The sequence below is a fragment of the Camponotus floridanus genome, unplaced genomic scaffold (genome assembly GCF_003227725.1).
Source record: "Camponotus floridanus strain SB8 unplaced genomic scaffold, Cflo_v7.5 scaffold21, whole genome shotgun sequence".
NCBI lineage: Eukaryota > Metazoa > Arthropoda > Insecta > Hymenoptera > Formicidae > Camponotus > Camponotus floridanus.
In genome coordinates, this window is record NW_020229337.1 from 303168 (window position 1) to 317581 (window position 14414).

At 31.9% G+C, this 14414-nt stretch overlaps 1 protein-coding gene across 3 annotated transcripts in view; it reads left to right on the plus strand.

Annotated features, from left to right (window-relative positions):
• LOC105253069 (stress-activated protein kinase JNK) overlaps positions 1-14414 on the plus strand; it is a 136721-nt gene that overhangs the window by 66646 nt on the left and 55661 nt on the right. For 2 of the 3 annotated variants that reach the window (XM_025408434.1, XM_011260850.3), the window contains one exon: positions 5558-5595. The exons of the other annotated variant lie outside the window; for it this stretch is intronic. The gene's annotated coding sequence lies outside the window, so the exon portion shown is untranslated. The remainder of the gene's footprint in view (positions 1-5557; positions 5596-14414) is intronic. 3 annotated transcript variants of the gene reach the window in all.

Consider the following 14414-nt stretch of genomic DNA (forward strand, 5'->3'; position numbering starts at 1 on the left):
CATTGATAGATCGATTACTGCGTCGTCAGTTGTCGTATAGCGAGGCACATCCGGTTTTCACGACGAATAAAGCGAATATACGAGATGACAGTCCAATACGATATATAAGATGAAGCGGCGAAGAATATATTTCTAAAAATATCCGTAAATTGGAGTTTGTACAAATCACGAAGTTTCTACAAATTCCTCTGCCATTTATTTTTTTTTAAATAAACGTCTGATTTTGCACCATTTATACAACTTCTTATTTTTTCGACTTTGAATTGATAGTTAAATATTAAATTAATATTTTGTTCTTTTAATAAACCTTTAAATTTTGAAATATTCTAATTATTTACGCTAGAATTATTAATAAATTGAACATATTATATAAATTAAAATGAAATTATACTGTTATTATACTGTTTGAATTATTGATATCTTTATGTCGAAATGTATTCGTGTAATCTTTCTTAGTTTCGTTATCTTTAACTTTATAAAACTGCGTGACTTCCGAGACACCCCGAGGCTATTCGATAACGCGGTTAACGCATATCGTCTATACGTTAACCGTGTTATCAGCCAATGAGAAAATCACGGTAGTTTGGTGAAGCTAAAATCGATGGTATCTCGATGGTTGGAGGAGAAATCTCTGTCATTTTTCTCGAATCGAGGAAGATCGATAACTCGCAATAAAAAAAGTCAAAAAAATGACGATACTGCAAGAGAAGCTCGTCATTTCGATGGTATAATAAGCAACCGTACTAATAGCATACCGACCATTTTATCTTATCTTTACCTCACATGATCGACTTCGGAATTCATAATCAGATACGTCAGATTCGCATGCATCTTACGATCGATTTAACGTTCTTGGAACACGTGAAATATATCGCGCTTATCAGAGAAATTAAGAAAACATCCGATTGAAGGAACCTCTGTTTTCTTAAGAAAGTGTTAACATTTTATGTAATGATTTGAAACTTTTCGTTATATAATTAAGCACTGTTTGTTAAGTATGTGAATATATCGATTATTAATACTTGAGTATTTTTCACTGATATTTCAATGAAAAGTAATAGTAAAATATTTTATATTTGAAAAATAATCAAGTATCAATGATCGATATATTGATCTACTTAATAAATAGTGCTTGATTATAAAATTTATAACATATCTTCTTCCACAAATTTATTATTATCGTATAATATTATCATATTATCTTACATTACAAAATCAATATAAAATAATGTCTCATCAATAACGAAAAGTTTCAAATCATTACATAAAATGTTAAAACTTTCTTAAGAAAACAGAGGTTTCTCAATTTTAAATGTATGTAGCATTAATGTAGCCTAATAATAACGTTTTCATAATATTATATTTAATGCTTTTCGATTAACAATAGGTGTATGAGGAAAATAAAAACCATACCTGCTATATTGAAAAAAGACTTTTAAGAAAATATATTATTAAAATATATACTGGTTAAAGAGTCCGAGAGTCGTTTCCGTTGGAGACTCGCTTGGTACTAGTATCAGTTGAATAAAGTTAAATTTGGTGCCAAATTTAGATTGGAATTTGGAAGTTTTTCTTCTTTATATCTCGCGGAATGCGTTCTATTTCCCCGGAAAAGCGAATTGCGACGAAACTGAAGACTTCCGGCGGTGAGACGGCGACACCGCGTGTCGATAATGCGAGAAGTTTGGCTGGAGCGAAGGAAAACCGAGTGTGTCGCTATTTTTCCATTCGAAGTGACGCGACTTTTACATGATTATCGAAATGCGAAAAGTGTTCGGTAGAGAGAGAAACGCATTAAAGAGTTCGAGAGGTTTTCTTCGGCGGAAGGATACGATACCTAATAGAATATTGGTGGAACGCAGCAATCCGCTGCAAGGTTTCTTCGATGGAAAAAGTCAGGGCGTATCACCGTTCATATAGACGGAATATTGCTACGTCGGCGGTTGGGAAATATGAGATTCGTCGACGGAAAACGTTCTCGTATGGATATGTGTGATGAAGTTTATTGAAGGAGAGAATGAAGAATCTTATAAAATTTCAAATTCTTTTACCACAAATGGGATATACAAAACGATTTCTGAGAAAACTTCATTAGTAAATTTTTTGAAAAAATTGACAAAAATTGAATTAAATGTCATTTTTCTTCGATACTTTGGAATTTTTAACATTTAATATCGTAATGATTTTCTGAGTCTCAAATTAAAGTTAAAAAAAATTGAACAAAGAATATATATAAAATTTGGAAGCCAAAAAATGATTCATTTTTGATTGCTTATATATCTTAACATTTTTTATTAAGAGAAAATTTATTCTAAGTTGCAATAAAAATTCATAAGCCATTTTTTGAAAAATTGTAATAAAAGTAGCAATAAAAATTCATAAGTCATCTTTTAAAAAGTTATTCCAAAATAAGAGAAGTTTAATTTAAAAGAGATCTTGAAGAGTTTAATTCGACTATTTCGAAGATTTCTTCAGTATTTTGAAAAAAAAGGCTCAATATACAATATAATATGTCTGTGTATGTGTTTGTGTGCATGTGTACAATTGAAATATTGCTGTCTCGGCAGTTGAAGAATATGAGATTCGTCGATGGAAAATCGACGAATCGTATATATGTCTCTGTATGGATGCGAGATCAGGAGATATAAAGAAATTTATAAAATGTTGAATTCTATCAGTATCAATAAAGTCTATATGAGGGAATCTTATTTGACTATTGATATTTTTATAGAAATAAGGATGGAGGGAAATCCATCATTTGTACGTGTAAGTATAAAGTCATACGTCGATATTAATAGAAAATAATGTAATAGATAAGAATTATTAAATTTTTTTCCTGCAATATTTTTTTTAATAGCACTTTATATTTCACAGTATTTAAAGAAAAACTTCAGCGTGCGTAATTAATTTTCTTTTCTTTTTTTAATTTTTAAAGAACCGTTTAAAACACGATTAAACACTAATGAGTACGTTAGTTTAACGACTGTTTCGAAATTACCAACTTAGCGCCAGCGATTATTTCGTTATTGTGTGTACTTTCAAAACCTTTCTTTAAAATGCTCGCTATTAGTAAAAGTTTTCATACTGGAAATATTGATATAAAACTGTTAGTAATATTTTTGAATTTTTGTTAGAATTTATCGCTATTTCTCTCTCTCAATAATTTGTAAAAATGTTTATGTATAAATCTTTGCCCTTAATGTACATATATATTTTTAAATCTACATATGCCTGTGGCAATCATTAACATTTCGCTGGGAATTGTAAATCCAATTTTGTACACAAATTGTGATGAATGCATTAATCAATTTTGAACGTTATTATTTTAGGAATAAATGTGTGGAATATTTCAGATTGAGCTGAAATAACTTGGCAAAATAATATGAAAAATAATGTGGGAGAATTAGCTTGTCAATTTGTCAGAAAAAGCGTTGGCGGAACGTTAAATATTCGGCGATACTTATACGTGGCAACAATCAGAGCTTAACGACGTTCCGAAAATAGGAATCATATAGACGGCCTATTTGCGGATTTTACGACGCCTACGTTTCTCGTCGCCATTAATCTCTAATCGTTATCGTCGCCGAAATGACGGGACGGAGAACGCGACGGGATTCGTTTGTCCGCGAAGAAGAAGCCGACCACCCAACAACCACGTGGCCGGTCGGGATTATTTATGTTACGACGCGACGCGTGTAGAGTAACCGCGCGTGTTGACGAGCTCGCGCTTTTTGCCGGCCTTAATGCACCGGCTTTTACTGCACTCGCGTCTGTCCGCGACTTTATCGCGCCGTTCGCGATGATGCATCGCGCGATGCATACACTAATGACCGGAATTGCATCGCCGAATGGCGCCGTTAATATCGATATCTCGGTTTCCTAATGCACACGAGATGACTTATGCAAGCAACTGACATTTATATTTCTCCCAATAAAATCGAAATTTTCCAAGGAATGCAAAGCAGTGCTTTTAAAATTGCTTTGGACTTGCGAGAAAGCTCTCTTTCATGGAAAATTGCTTATTGTTATAATAATAATTTTATAGAAATTAATTAATTTAACTTCTTTTTAATAATATCAATTTATTCACGGAATTTTTATGTAAAATTTTTTGAATATTTAGATTGAAAATTTTATAATCTTTAATCATAGTTTTTAATTTTATCGAATACTAATGGAATTGATATATATTTTTTTATATTGTTACATTTTTAATTTAACTTAAAAAATATATTATACTAAAACTTTAGATTTTTTAAATAATTTAATAAAAACTAAAATTTTTGTTGTACTTAAAGATGAAAAAAATCTCTCTGGTGACCTTTTTATTTAAAAAAATGAATAATTAGAAACAAAATACTTGACTTAAATGAGAGATTTTTTTGACAGGAAGAAAAGTCCCGTTGAGAAGTTTCAGTAGAAAACAACTTTTAGACTTTCAATAGCCGTTTAAAACTGCTTGGGAAAAATATGTAAACTGTTTTCAAAGTTTCTGCGGAATATTGTCGGTTTTCCGGTTTTACGACAACGCCACTTTAAACCATCGTAAAACCTATGTGCAAACATTTCAGAAATCGCTTAATACGAATAAATTCAAGCATCTTGCGAATAAATTCGATTAATACAAGTAATTGTGAGCAATGTGAATAAGTTTAGATAACACGTATAAATTCGAAGGGTAAATTTGATTAATACTCTCGAAAGAAATAATATCTTTGTGAAACTGAAATCGAGTGAACTTAATTATAATGCGAATGTCGTCAAAGGAAAATATTCGGGATATACAGAGTGAGAAACTAATATGCGCAACGTGACATTGCGAGTGAAGAGAGAATCGTCCATAGAACGTTTAGATATTAGTGAGACATTTCGAACTTGTTAATTATATGAATCTTTTTTACTAACTTTGATTTGACTTTCCTTTAATACAAATTTATTATCTAATTTCTTAATATTTGCTTTTACCAAACCTTTTATTTTGTATTATTTTGGAAAAAATATTAAATTTATAAAAATAATTTTACTTTAATTAAAGAACACATAGTGTGATTTTATTTCTTTGGATTTTCTGTATTATTATTTTATAATCTTTAATTTATTATAATTATAAAAATGCAAAAAATATATTTGTATATTTGGAAAAATTTAATTAAGAAAAAATCATATTTTAAAAATAAAAAAAAAAAAAAAAAAAAAAAAAAAAAGAGAAATTACATATGCTTATTAATATTATAAGTTTCCTTCAAACATTTTTGCACCGCGTATCTACATTTTTGTGATCAAAAATAAGGCTTCAAAACGCTTGGAGAAAGTAAGCTCTTTGATTAACTCCTCCAAAATGTTCAAAGATAATTTATCTTTTAGCCAGCATTTTTTTTCCTTCTGTCTTTTGTAGAAGTTACTACGAAACACTAACTTTGAAACACTTTAAATCACTTCTGTTGAAGGAACTTGCTCATTTAAGAATTAAGAACAAACAGAGGACACCGTAATATTACGTGGCTAGTAACGCTGTACGTCTTGCAAACTTCTCTAATTTCGTTTTCTTTTATTGCAGGGATCTTTGATCTACATTGGGGCCTTCTTCCTCATCGGGTATGTCTCCAAATATTCTTATTCCCTAAGTCAATTCTCCTTTGAAATTACTTCGTGTTCTCCTAGAACAGATTGATCTCGGAAATGCCTACGGGTCTTCTTTGATAAAAATACAAATTATAGCATAAGTTTGTAATACAAACGTAAAAAGACTGCGGCCAAAGGAACATTCTGAGAGAGAGAGAGAAAGAAAGAGAGAGAGAGAGAGAGAGAGGTATAATTTTTTCTAATATATATTTAAATTAAAAATTTAATTTAAATTAAATTAAATTTAAATTAAAAATTAAAAAGTATTACTATTTAATATACAATTTATTAAAGTAAAAATTGAAGTATATTAAAATATTATTAGTGCGATAATTTTTTATTAATTAGAACTTTTTAATCAATATCTTGACGAAATAAAAACCTAATTTCACGTACCGAAAATCTCTCGCATTGTTTCGTCGTTGTATTTTTTTTTCGCGTGCGTACACGCCTAGATTGGTGATGAGCTTCACGTTTGCGCGCTCGGCAATAACTAAAATTAATAAACGCGAACCTATATCTGTCAGAACGTGATGAACGAGGCGTGCGTGCGTGGGTGCATACGCAATCGTTTATCGATCGCGTATTGCGGGTCGGTCGAGATGCTCCTTGATGGGTCCTCCCGCAGGACGAGTGTCGAGTCGCGTGATGAAAGAACCGATCGATTTGCTCGCGTCAACCTGAAGTGACAGGTCGAGCGTTCTGGATTTTGCGATCTATATTGTGGCGACAATTAATTTACTCGCGAGTACATCGATCGATGTTTGGAAGTAACAATAAGATTAATAGATTTGGAGGTAACATTAAGTATTTATATAAAATATTACTAATATTTTACGAAAAAAAATTCTGAAAATATTAGATTTTTTTATTCAATAAATATGTTATTCAAATTTATCGAGAAGTCAAAAAATATACTTACGTGCATTACATTTGAAAAAATTTTTGAAAATATTCTTCTATATTTTTTAATGTAATATTTTAAAAAGGATAAAAAATCATTTTAAGATGTCAAAAATATTTCACGCAGTAGTTTAATTTGTTAAATGAACAATAACGAAAGAGAAATATAATTTTGTTTGTCTTTTCATTTGATTGGTTATAAAAACGTCATTAGTTGTTGAGGTTTTTTTTCGTAATGCATTAGTTATCGTACGAAAACATTTTTTTTCCGACCCTTGAGATGGAGAGAAGCAATCTGGCAGTTCGATCACGCACATACTCGGTTCATTAGGCTGTTTGCCCTACGAGCTTGATTAATTGCCAAGCGCAGGAAATGTACGGTGGTTGTTGCCAAAATTTTTAGACGCATTACATTACACTTTGATTTTATCCGGTTTCTCAATCTTTCTAAAATGATCGGGCACTTTTGAACAAGGAGAATATTGGCGAATTACCAATAAGAAGATGTACAAATACAATATACATACATCATTTATTATAGATATTTTATAATGATTTTTTGATTATTTTGAAAATATAATTGAAATTTTCATAAAAAACAAATTAAATGTAAATAAAATTTAAATAAAATAATTATTTTCTGTAAATTAATTTAATAAAATATTAAGACTGCATTTTTACGAAATATATAAATTTATTGCGAAATATATATATATATATATATATATATATATATATATATATTACTTCGTCATAGTTTAATTACAGTGCGACTTTTGAACAGAATTATACAACGACAAGGAAAGAGAACCTTGCTTTGAGAGAAAATCTAATATAGATGATTAATCTAATATAAGAGAGTATAAGAGAGAGATACGGTTTAGTTTGTGGTTGGACGAAGTGCAGTGGGAATTGCAATTTTGCGTGTCTCATAAGCAGAGTGGTGATTATTAAAGTAGGCCATCGACATGATTGATCCGGCAAATTTATGTCGTACACATTTTATGATTTGTACCTACTCATTATTCTATCCGGTTGTTCTATAGTATGATATTAATCAAAGTGCAGTATTAAAACTTCTTAAAGATTTTAAGGAAGCTTTATTCAAAAAATATTTAAAATTACTGGAAATTTTAGATTGTATTATTAATAATTTAATGAATTAATAATTACAATTTCCGAACAATTCTTGGTTAATTGGTTACAATTAGTCATTAAATTAATTACAATATTCATATATTTTCGCGGTTTATACGTACAATGTGCAGTGGCATAATATTCCGTTATACGTGCAAATTAATATGATTTAACGAATATTTGTAATTAATTATACACTCATCGATCAAAGAGAGAGACAAATGACTGCTCGTGAAGTTTAAACCGTGAAAATGATCGTCCTGAAAGGGTTAATATGGCCTACAGGTAAATGATGGGTTTGCGTAGACCCCGGGTAATTGCTAATATTTAGAAGCTGGTTGCCCAGCACCGGCTGACATTATCCTTCGTTAAGGAGATTTTCTCTGAAAGGGTAGAAAGAGCGAGCGTTGCACGAAAGGATAATGTCTCTCGACGAAGCGTAATTATAAGCAATAGCCCCTTCGAGGATTAACAGTCTTTCAAAGCTTTAAAGTCTGAAGGAATGTTGCTTTTTGACTACAGTATTATTAAAAATATGTTGATTTTAATCTGTGCGATTTCGCGGCAATTACTTTTTTACAATATTTCTTAAAGCATCTTTTCCTTCTCTATGTAATTTACAAGGAAATGATGAAATTTAATCTTTGAGGTATTTTTTTTAAATCTTTAAACTTTTAGAAATTGCTTTTCGCTATTTAAGTTTTGTAAACTTTCATTAAAATGCCATTCACGAAAGATTTAAAGAAAAGGTGTTTACATTTTACACGAATATTTGAATCTCTTAATTATGAAAATTCATGATAGATTGTTTACTTGAAGTATAATAACATAATCGATTCGGTAAGCTTGTAACATATTGAATTAATAATCGAGACACATCTGCGAGATCGATATTCTTTTTCCATCTATAAAATACTCTAGTCGGCGATCATTTTATCGTCGGATTTTCCTCGCTCGCCATAACAGTTCGATAAATCGAGTCGCGGGCCGCTGGGAATTGTTTTATCGCCTGCTCTCTCCTTCCACTTTCCTCGTCCCAAGAATTTCCATTCATCCCGTGAAAATGGAGACGCATTTTGCAGAAACGAGATTAAGGACAAGGAACACGGAACAAGAAAGAAAACGAGAAAGAAAAAGGAAAAAAGAGAAAGAGCTTCCTGATACTTTGTGGCGAACGACCGCGATGAATTTCACCGTCGTTGTCAAAATGGGAGCCAGAATCCGGAAGAAGAAGTAGGCAACTAAAGAGAAGGGAGGAGAACGGACGGAAAAGAGTCACCAGGGACCAGCATCCCGCGCAGCCATATGATACGTACAGAAGCAACCCCTCTCAGCCCATGTACAGAAACCCTCTCTTGCCCTAACCCTCGACATCGATGGATGCCCGTAAATCGCTGACCTTTTCTCCGAATGTCATCCCTCTCTTCCCTTTACTACCATTGTCGGACGTTCGCCGCAATTTTCTTGAGAAATTTCCGCTCTTGCCGATCCGCTTCGCTTTTCTTCTCTCTCTTTTTCTCTCTCGAGTCTTTCGCGCTTTGATCTTGCGGCGCGATTTGTCAATGCACGTCGTGGTGAATCTATCGATATATATTGCAAAACGATGTCTGTGTATCGTGTTTATCATGTCGATTTCTACCATTTCAGAAAATGATGGGATGGCGATCTTCTTGCGTAAAAAGAGAATATGCAAAAGAATAGTGATACGATAAAAATGGAATGGCGTACGATTGATACATAAAGTTTTCTGCAAAAATATATATTGCGAAGAATGCCGAAATATGTATATCGATAACTCTTAAATTTGATCAGAATAAATCGATTGACGCTATATTTGGTAAAATCCAAAATTAATTAATGAAGAAAAGATTTTTTTTTCTCTTAATATGTTTTAAAAAGTTGTTAAAAAAGTTAGGTGCTTAGAAATTAAAGAAAGTTTGAAAATAGACTGAGAAAAATGTAAAATAAAAAAGAACTTTGATTTTAAAGCTGGCGGGATGTAAAGTAAGACGGGATATAAATTTATAATAAGGAAATTTTTAGGAAAACACGGATAGAATTTATAACTCGAGGTAACGGGAAGTCGAAAACTTTTTTCTGAATGATCCGTTCAACTTGGCAACACGGTTACTACGCGTAACATTTTTCGAATATTTTTCGAACATAATACAAATTATGAAAGTTCCGGCCATAAAAAGCGTTCGGCTGTTGGGCATCGCCCGCATACGGCTCGCATGGTTCATCGACTTTCACGACTGATCACTCTCTTTACTCCTCCGGACACAGCGGCAAATCAATATCCATCCACGGGTCTCCGTCCTGCTTTTACCCGATCTCTTCCCTCTCTTCTCGATATATACTGTATTGTATATAATGGACACATATGCGTACGCAATCTACGTATATGATTTTACTAAACAATCGCATCAGAATTCTAACGAGAAAATTGAAAATGTATAAAACTCTGCACAATGGATATAAAATTAATAATATATGTGTGTGTTTTAATTTATATAAATATATAATATTTTTTATTACGATAGAGAATATATTTTCGATGAAATTTTTTTTATTTCAATAATATATACTTTTTTATTTTTGCAAAATTCAAAATTATTTAAAAAATTTTTATATATATATACACACACACACACACACGTGTGTGTGTGTGTGTGTGTGTGTGTGTGTGTGTGTGTGTGTGTGTGTGTATAGAATTTTAGAATTACAGCAATAAGATTTAAGTAACAAGGGAATGAACGAAGAAAAATACTATTTATTTTAACAAAATTGAATTGAAGCAAGAATTGAATGAAAAGTGGATAATCATCTTTAACCGATCGTTTTAAAATCCGTTTAATCTGTCGCATTATCCGTTTTACCTTTATTTTAAAAAAGAAGAAAACTTTTGCGCTGATCAGTCTCGCGAAAATTAATTCATCCATCTGGGATTCAGGTCGGCTTCTGCGCGAGAGCTACCTTGGGTTACGCTCCTGATTTATGACCCATTTCTTTCTATTACTACCATATACATGACGAAAAAGTAAGTCTTAAAATGAAAACTTTTCCGATTCAACGTATATATAATTGATTATCTTAAAATATTGAAGTATATTGGCTTTTTCTTTAAATTGCACTTGTCTCTTTTTTAATTTCGCGATATAGAATTTTATATGTCCTCTCGTTCTCGTTTCTCTCGATACACTTCGCCTGGCCGAGTCTTCGGCCGAGTGATAATAATGCCATTGTATAATCGATATTTCACGCCGGTTTTATTAGAACGACTTCGCGCCTGACTCGTCGATAAAATCACCGGTATATAGAAGGACGTGAAGCAAATATTGGACAAAATAAAACGTGCAAAAAGAAAAAAAAAGTATCGGCGAAACAACTGTAGAGCGTTCTGCTTCGAGAAGGTTAAAGAGGGGAAAGAGGAATCGCGGTGGTTTCATTTCCGGTGCGGGCAGTTTTTCACGATGACGATTTCTCGGGAAAATGCCAATAAAAACGGCGATAACCAAAATGGGTGCTTACATACTTAGGACGCTATTTAAGAAGAAGGAAGATGTGGAGGCAAGAGATGCATGGGACTTAAAGCGAAGAATGCAATATCGAAATTCTCAAGTGAAACATCCGCTGTCTATATTAGATGCCAAAATTATATTTTCCTCCAATATAAGTTTTCTTGTAGGAAAAACTTAAACTATATTTGACGAATATGAGAAGATTATTTAATAGTTAAACTTAAATTAAAAGATCAGATGCTGAAGACTAGAAAACTAGACAGTTTACATAGCTTACTTCGAGTTTTCTTCCCTTTTCCCCCAAAAAAATGATTCTGTAAAGATCCTGCTACATCTCTTCCTTACTTATATCGTAATCTCCTTATTTTTTATTGCTGGTTTCCCCTTTGTAACAATGATTATTAATGACTTCCGATTATTTCGTTGTACGAGGTAAGAAAAAGAACTGCGACTATGGGATCTGCTGGAATGACACAGTTCTCATTTGGATTTTATCCTTGTCGGGGAAAGAGAGAAAGAGAGAGAATTAAATACAAAAGAAAAAGATAAAAGGGGGTAGGTAATTTCGGCGGATCGTTCCTACGTTCATTTATCCTGCTACTCATTCCGTATCCTTCCCACGGAGAATATCCACCACATTGTTTCTCTCTCCACGTTCGAGCCGCTATTTTCCCTGCTGGAACTATGGAGGCAATCGAATAAGTCACGATGCGAAATGCAAATCGGGAAATCTACGCGGTGTAATGGTCGACGGAGTCATCTGATTCGCCGTTTCGATTTATTTCGCGATAACCTTATTGCATAGAATTACATTAATCGTACAATTGTAAGCTAGAAATGAATAAATTAAACTTAAATTGGAATGAATTAGAAGTTGGACTAAAATTCATGAAGATAAAATTCGTTAAAGAAAGCAAGCTAAACTTGTAGATAGATATAATTGAAAGAGAAAGAAGAAGAGACAGAGAGAGAGAGAGAAAGAGATTATTTTAATTAATTTCTTAAATTTTAATACAATTTTTTTATTCAATTTTCTTTTTCTAAATATAGGTGTAAGACTTATATCTTAATATTAATATAATTTAATATAATTAATATAATCATATTTAGATCATCATATTTAGATCCTTTTCTTGTGTATTTTTACTCAATATAAGATCTGTCTGTGATTTTAATTTAATAGTTAAATTACTTAAGTTTAATAATGAAATTTAATACTGAAAACTCCTTGTTAACTCCTACTCTTAGTTAATTATATAAATCTTATAAATTAGATAATACTTGATGAAGTCAAAAATACAAGTCGTTATGTTCCGTTTCATTTCTTCACTTCTCATATTTCTGTCATTCGTTGTTTGCTCACGAGACGTTTTAAAATCGATCTGTCTTGATACTTGCCGCTTTACTAGGCCATTCGAAACAAGTACGTGACCACTACGAAAACAATTTCGGAGAAAAAGAGATAGAAACAGATACTCAATCCTTAATCCGCCTTTACGTTCGCGATGAAGGTGCATAAGACAGTTTTACGACAGTCAGATTCGCACAAATAGTCTAGGATGCCATAAATGTCGTGCTTTCGATCTTTTGCCATCGCCATTTCGTATCTTTATTTCTCATACGAACTTTGCATATTAGCCTGTAATTTTTTTGCGTTTTTTACATAAAATTTTTAAAATGCACTCCATAAAACGATCTAATTGTGACATCGAAGCAGACGATAAATTCTGCTAACGATTGAGATATTTAATAATCTATTAAAATAATAAAAATTAATTAAAATCTTTGAATAGACGAATATTGATAATATAATAACAAGAAATATTAAATTAATATAATTGTCAGAAGTTTTTTGATTTTATTATTCTCTTATTTTGATTTTATAAATATTAAAACTAAAAATAATAAAATTTATATTAGGCAAAAAGGTAGAATTTATATTAGAAAAGTCCAGATTAATGAGCGAATATCAATGCTTCTTATATTCACGCCTCATAAAAATGTAGAGACTCTATTTCATGTTTACATTTTACACATTTATTTTACATTATATCTTCAGAGAGCTTTTCATCTTCTTCATTTGCTCCTATTTGAATTTTATAATTTTCCTTTTCCAATAAAACTTTATAAAATATCAAAGTAACTAGCAAACTTATTATAAAAATATGAGTATTGGAACTTTACTCTCCGACTCTCTTGTCAAAGTATCAAGTCGCGCATTTCAATGAGCCGACAAAGTGTGCGCATTTTCATAATCTATCGTGGTTTATCAGTTCAAAAATAGAAAAATCGATTAACAATACCGGCTGACAATATCGTTGTCACGATTCACTTGACTCATCTGTGAACGATAATATGCTTAATCAGCTGTTTCGTATGAACGCAAATCAGTTATGTGATATACAGGACGATGACATTGTTAAGCGCGTCAGGTTATAGTTTTTTTGCACTTTTATAGTTTTATTTTCCACGTTTGTTTCCTGCAATGAGATTGATCGTCTCGAAAGCGACGCTCGTCTTTGGCGGTCTTTGATGCTTCCTAAAGACTCAGAGACCGCTTTAATGTCCCGACAATGCGTGTCCATGAATAAAAGTCTCAGGTAATTAAATATTAAACATAAGACGAAAATTCATCTCAGTTTTTTTCCGGATAAAAAAAATTGCGCTGCACAATCGCTAATGAGGTACACGGAAATGGCAGAAGCGGGAATTAAATTATTCAGCCGCACTCCTTGCGGAGATATGTATTCAGGTGACTTACCATTATTCAATGGAGAAAAGAAATTAATGTGCAGTTCATGCGAGAACGATTTAAAAAATACAATTATTAGTTAGAAAAATCCAGAAAAATCTTCGCTTGAGGAGAAAATTACAATTTCAAACTTTAACACGATACTCGAAGGGAAAAGTTTTGTCGATCGCACAATGGTGGAAAGTTGCGGAAAGTGCAATCGGAAGGAAGGGAGGATGGAAAAAGGGATGCTGATACATGTACGCGAGGAAGTAATTAAAAACTCTATTGTCCTCTTTTAATCACAAGATAACAATGATTACGATTCTTGTTTTGGTCTAAGACTAGAATACAATTCTCGAGTAAATCGACTTTTAGCATCGAGTTTGTAAGTAATAAATTTTAAAAAAGAAGTTGCTACAAAAGTATATTAAGCTTAAGAGAGTGATAAGAATAAGGACAGATTAAATTATTATGTACCCTCGGTAAGAAAGAAAAAG